Genomic DNA, 6672 nt, shown 5'->3' on the forward strand with positions numbered 1-6672 from the left:
GCCTGAAGTTTATACTTTTGTTCTGAGACCTCCCAGCCTCCTTCACTTCTCTGTCTTATGGCACTTTCCCTGGATATTTCTGTTCAAATGTACCTTTTCCTACTACACTGGGAGCTTCTTGATGCTTGATTGTTTTTTGTCCTTTGCATCCCATAGCCTTATATATCTGTATCACCAACAGATTTTAAATATTTTTGTAAAAATCGCCATTGTATATGTATGCCCATTTGCCACATGGTCACAGAAAAAGAGGGCAGATTCAGTTAATGCACTGCTATTGCTTAAAGTGTAATTTTAGATTTGGATGACATCTTATAGCTCATTATTTCATGTTCTTGATTATATCTGAATTTGTCTCAAAAGGGTAAACAATACATACTTCAACCCTAAGAAATGATGTCCAGGTTTTCCTGTTGGAAATAATAAATTAATAAGTGTATTAGTCAAACTTTTTCATTGGAAGACAATTGTGGTATTAAGTTCAATACAAATAGTCATCGGGCATCTTCAATAGATGATAGAGAGGTAAGCCCTAACTCTTTAGAAAAACCTTTCAGTGGGGGAATGGGAATATAATACAAGACAACAAGTAATATAAATGCTGAGCCTTTTCCTTGCAGTGTCCAAAGAGTGTCACCATCAATTAAGTGCATAAACTCATTTGCTACAGTGTGGGAGAATCTCTAGGCAAGACTCGGTCATTTATAGAGGTAAGGGCATGGACTCCTAAGTTTCAGGTGGTTTACCTTAGAGCAGTGGTTCTCAGTGTGGTGCCTGGACTAGTGGCAGCATCACCAGGAACTTATGAGTGATGCAAATTCTCGTGCCCCAACCTAGACCTACTGAGTTGGAAACTCCACTGGCGAGTCTCAACAATCTGTGTCTCAATAAGCCTTCCCACCCAGGTGATTCTGATGCACATTACAGGTTATGAAGCACTGACTTAAAACATTACTCAGTCTCTCCAAGTTCTTCCAGTTACACTTATTCCTACTTTAAAGAGATTCCATTGGTCTTCCACTTGGGACTTGTATTTTTCTGGGAGTACATGAAGATTCTACATGAAGTGATTTTTTTTTTTTAATATTTCTTTATTTGGCTGTCTCAGGTCTTAGTTGCCACACATGGGATTTTTGTTCCATCATGTGAGATCTTTTCATGCACTGCATGGACTCTCTAGTTGAGGCAAGTAGGCTCAGTAGTTGCAGTGCTCAGTATGGTCCCTCTGCATGTGTGATCTTAGTTTCCCAACCAGGGACTGAACCCATGTCCCCTGCATTGCAAGGCAGATTCTTTAACCACTGGACCACCAGGGAAGGTCCTTCCATGAAATTTTAAGGAAACCAAGTTCCAGATCCTCAATTTCACTCTGTACTTTTCCTGAAAACTTAGCTGCTTGAGGAAGTGTCCGTGGTGGGGGCAGCAAACCAGTTTTACTTTCTACCTCTCTTTTTACCATAAACCTTCTCTCCGTTCACCAAAGAAAAGCTAACTTTTACCCATCATAACTCTCACTATGGTGCATTCACCCAGGAATGTAAACACCTCGGGGGAAAACAGTCAATTTGAAATACTGTGCCAGTGTTAAAAAAGCTGATGACTCTAATCAATACCAGGTAACAAGTCTCTTTTCAAGTAGGTGGTATCCAGTTCTTTGCTTTCAACAAAATTGCAGAAGGGCCTACTTGTATTGTCACCTGACTGATTCTTAAACAAATTTTTCAATGGCACTCTTGTATATTTCTGGTGGGAATGTAAAATGTACAGCCACTGTGGAAGACAGTAAGACATTTCCTCGAAAAATTAAAAATAGAACTACCATATGATCCAACAATTCCTATTCTGGGTTTAAACTAAAAAGAACTAGAAGCAGGACTCAGATATGTGTACACTCATTATTCACCATAGCCAAAAGATTTCCCTGGTGGCTCAGATGTTAAAAAATCTGCCTGCAATGCAGGAGACCCGGATTCCATCCCTAGGTTGGGAAGATCCCCTGGTGAAGGGAATGGCAACCCACTCCAGTATTATTGCCTGGGAAATAACATAGACAGAGGAGCCTGGCAGGCTACAGTCTATAAGGTTGCAAAGAGTCAGACACGACTGAGCGACTAACACTTTTCAAAGATAGGAGCACCTCAGATGTTCACTGATGAAAAATGGATAAACAAATGTGGTCTCTTTATACAATGGAATATCATTCAGCCTTAAAAAGGAAAGAAGTTCTGACACATGCAATAACATGGATGAAACTTGAAGACATTATGCTAAGTGAAATAAGCCAGATACAAAATGAAAAATGTCATGTGGTTCCACTTACCTGAGGTGCCTATGGTATTCAAATTCATAGAGACAGAAACTAGAATGGTGGTTGCCAGGGGCAGGGGGGAGCTGGAGATGTAGTGCTTAGTGTGTACAGAGTTTCAGCTGGGGAAGATGGAAAAGTTCTGGAAATGGATGGTGGTGATGGTCACTCAACAGTGTAAATAAACTTAATGTCACTTAACTGTACACCTTAAGTGGTTGCAATGGTAAATTTTGTGATGTATATTTTGCCACAATTTTTAAAGTTTTTAATGATAATCATTATGTAATTTGGGGGCATGTAACATGAAAAGAGTTTTAAAAAATCAGGTGACATTGCTTGAACAAAACTTCACTCCTCCTTCTAATCTAATATACTTATAGGAATAAGGTTTCTTCGAACTTACATCTATAAAAATAAGAAATAGAAATAAAATCAATGTTGATTCTTGTCTCATTTTAGCATTAAGTAATAATCTCAGGTACACGAACTAATTTCACAGAAAAAACCTCATCAATAATTGATGACAAGACTGTGGAGAGAAGGGAACCCTTGTGCACTACTGATAGGAATGTAAATTGATGCAGTCACTATGGAAAATAGTATGAAGGTTCCTCAAAAATTTTAAAATACAATTACCACATGATTAGCAAGCCCACTTCTGAGTATATATCTGAAGTAAATAAAAACAGTATCTTGGAACAGTCATATGGATCAGTGAGACAGAAGAGAGAGCCTGGAAATAAGCCCATACACCTACGTCAATGAACAAGACTATATACAATGGAGAAAAGACAGTCTCTTCAGCAAGTGCTGCTGGGAAAGCTGGACAACTGCATGTAAATCAATGAAGTTAGAACACACCCTCACATCATACACAAAAATAAACTCAAAATGGCTTAAAGACTTAAATATATGACAGGACACCATAAGACTCTTAGAAGAAAACATAGGCAAAACATTCTCTGACATAAATCAGAGCCAGTTTTCTTAGGTCATTCTCCCAAGGTAATGGAAATAAAAGCAAAAATAAACCAACGGGACCTAATCAAACTTATAAGCTTTTGCACAGCAAAGGAAACCACAAACAAAACAAAAGGACAACTTATGGACTGGGAGAAAATGCAAATGATGCGACCAGCAAGGAGTTCATATCTAAAATATACAAGCAGCTCATACAGCTCAAACAAAAAAACCAAACAACCCAATCAAAAAATGGCCAAAATACCTAAACTGACATTTTTCTAAATAAGACATGGCCAATAGGCAGATGAAAAGATGCTCAACATCACTAATTATTAGAGAAGTGTAAATCAAAACTACAATGAGGTATCACCTCACACTGGTCAGAATGGCCATCATCAAGAAGTCTACAAATAATAAATACTGAAGAGGGTGTGGAGAGAAGGGAACCCTCCTACACTGTCAGTGGAAGGTGAATTGGTGCAGCCACTATGGAGAACAGTTATGGCAGGTGCTCAAAAAACTAAAATAGAGTTACCATATGATCCAGCAATCCCACTCCTGGGCTATATCTGGAAAAAACTCTAATTCAAAAAGACACATGCAAACCACTGTTGATACCAGCACTGCTTACAATAGCCAAGACAGGGAAACAACCTAAATGTCCATCAGCAGCACAATGAATAAAAAAAAATGTGATATATATCACACACACAAATATATATATTCATGCTTCCCTGGTAGCTCAACTGTTAAAGTAAAGAATCTGCCTGCAATGCAGGAGACTGCAGTTCGATTCCTGGTTTGGGAAGATCGCCTGGAGGAGGGCATGGGAACACACTCCAGTATTCTTGCCTGGAGAATCCCTATGGACAGAGGAGCCTGGTGGGCTACAGTCCATGAAGTTGCTGGTGGGCTACAGTCCATGAAGTTGCAAAGAGTCGGACATGACTGAGTGACTAAGCATATATGTATATATAATGGACTACTGCTGCTGCTGCTGCTGCTGCTAAGTCGCTTCAGTCGTGTCTGACTCTGTGCGACCCCATAGACAGCAGCCCACCAGGGTCTGCCGTCCCTGGGATTCTCCAGGCAAGAACACTGGAGTGGATTGCCATTTCCTTCTCCAATGCATGAAAGTGAAAAGTGAAAGTGAAGTAACTCAGTCGTGTCCGACTCTTCGCGACCCCATGGACTGCAGCCTACCAGGCTCCGCCGTCCATGGGATTTTCCAGGCAAGAGTACTGGAGTGGGGTGCCATTGCCTTCTCCAAATGGAATACTACTCAGCTATAAAAAAGAATGAAATAATACTATTTTTAGCAACATGGATTGACCTAGAGATTATCATACCAAGTGAAGTAAGTCAGAAAGAAAAAAACAAATTTATCATATGATATCATGTATCAATAATTCTGTAAGGGGATGGAGATATTAACTAACATTACTATGGTAATCATTTTCCAGCATCCATTCCAAATTGTCACATTGTACATGTTTTAAAAAATGTTTCTTTCTTTATTTTTGGCTGCGTCAGGTGTTAGCTGCAGCATGTGGGATCTTTCATTGCATCGTGAGTGTTTGTTGCAGAGTGCCAGTTTCTCTCTGGTTGTGGCCTGCAGGCTCCATAGTGCCTGTGCTCCACAGTGGCTGCCTGTGGGCCCTCCAGTTCAGGTAAGCATGCTCAGTTGTGGCATTTGGGCTTAGTTGCCTGAAATATATGGGATCTTAGTTCCCTGATGAGGGATCAAACCCACATCTCCTGCACTGAAAGGTGGATTCTTAACCACTGGATCACCAGGGAAGTCTCACATTGTACACTTAAAACTTATATAGGTTATATGTCAATAATAGCACAATAAAACTGGGAAAAAATTTTGAAAGGCTTGTTTTTTATTGAATGAGTGATCTTTGTAATTGCCATTGTTGTTCACTCTTTGTGATCCTATGGACTACAGCATGGCAGGCTTCCCTGTCCCTCACTATCTCCCAGAGTTTGCTCAAACTCATGTCCATTGAGTTGATGCCATCCAACCATCTCATCCTCTTCTCCTCCTGCCCTCAATCTTTCCCAGCATCAGGGTCTTTCCCAATGAGTCAGCTCTTCGCATCACATGGCCAATATATTGGAGCTTCAACTTCAGCATCAGTTGTTTCAGTGAATATTTAGGGTTGATTTCCTTTAGGATTGTTTTGATCTCCTTGCAGCCCAAGGAACTCTCAAGAATCTTCTCTAGCACCACAATTCAAAAGCATCAGTTCTTCAGCACTTAGCCTTCTTTATGGTCCATCACTCACATCCGTACTGGGAAAACCATAGCTTTGACTATATGGATCTTATTGGCAAAGTGATGTCTCTGCTTTTTAGTATGCTGTCTATGTTTGTCCTCTTGCCTTTGGAATACCCTAAAAGCCCTCAACTTTTTATTTGCTTGGGTTAGGGGTTTCCAAGTCTTGTTTTGAGTCACCTTTCTTTGGATATTCACCTGAAAGCTCTCATCACTGTAAAACTTTTGCTTTCTTTTAATTAAAATACAGTTGTACAATATTATATTAGTTTCAGGGGTTCTACATAGTGATTTGACATTTGCATGCATTATGAAATGGTCACCACTATAGTCTAGTAACCATCTGTCCCCATACAAAGTTATTACCATATTATTGATCACATTCTTTATGCTGATTATTACATCTCTGTGGTTATCTATTATATAACTGGAGGTTTGTACTTCTTAATCCCCTTCATCTATTTTGCTTCCCCCATTCCCTCTCCCCACTGACAGCTACTCATTTATTCTCTGTAGCAATAAGTCTGTTTTCATTTTGTTTTGTTTTTATAGATTCCACATGTAAGTGAAATCATATAGTATTTGCCTTTCTCTCTCTGACATTCATTAGCACAATACCTTTTAGATGCATCCATTTGTTGCAAATGGCAAGATTTCATTTTCTATGGCTGAGCAATATTCTACTGCATATATATACATATTTCACACCATATCTATCTATCTATCTATATATATATCTCACATCTTCTTTTTCCATTTGTCTATTGATGGACACTTTGGTTGCTTCCATATCTTGGCTCTTATAAATAGTGTTTCAATGAACACAGGGCTGCATATATCTTTTCAAATTAGTGTTTCTGTTTCCTTTGGGTAAATATCCAAAAGTGAAATTTCTGGGTCATATGGCAATTCTATTTTTAATTTTTAAAGGAACCTCCATGATGTTTTTCATAGCAACTGCACCAATTTAAAATTCCACCAACAGTGCACGATGGTTCCCTCTTCTCCACATCCTTGCCAACACTTTTTATGTGTTGTCTTTTTGATAATAGCAATTCTGACAGGTGTGGGATTATATCTCATTGTGATTTTTAACTTGCATTTCCTTAATAATTAG

Source organism: Giraffa tippelskirchi, chromosome X, assembly GCF_054371585.1.
Source record: "Giraffa tippelskirchi isolate mGirTip1 chromosome X, T2T-mGirTip1v1.2.pri, whole genome shotgun sequence".
Classification (NCBI taxonomy): domain Eukaryota; kingdom Metazoa; phylum Chordata; class Mammalia; order Artiodactyla; family Giraffidae; genus Giraffa; species Giraffa tippelskirchi.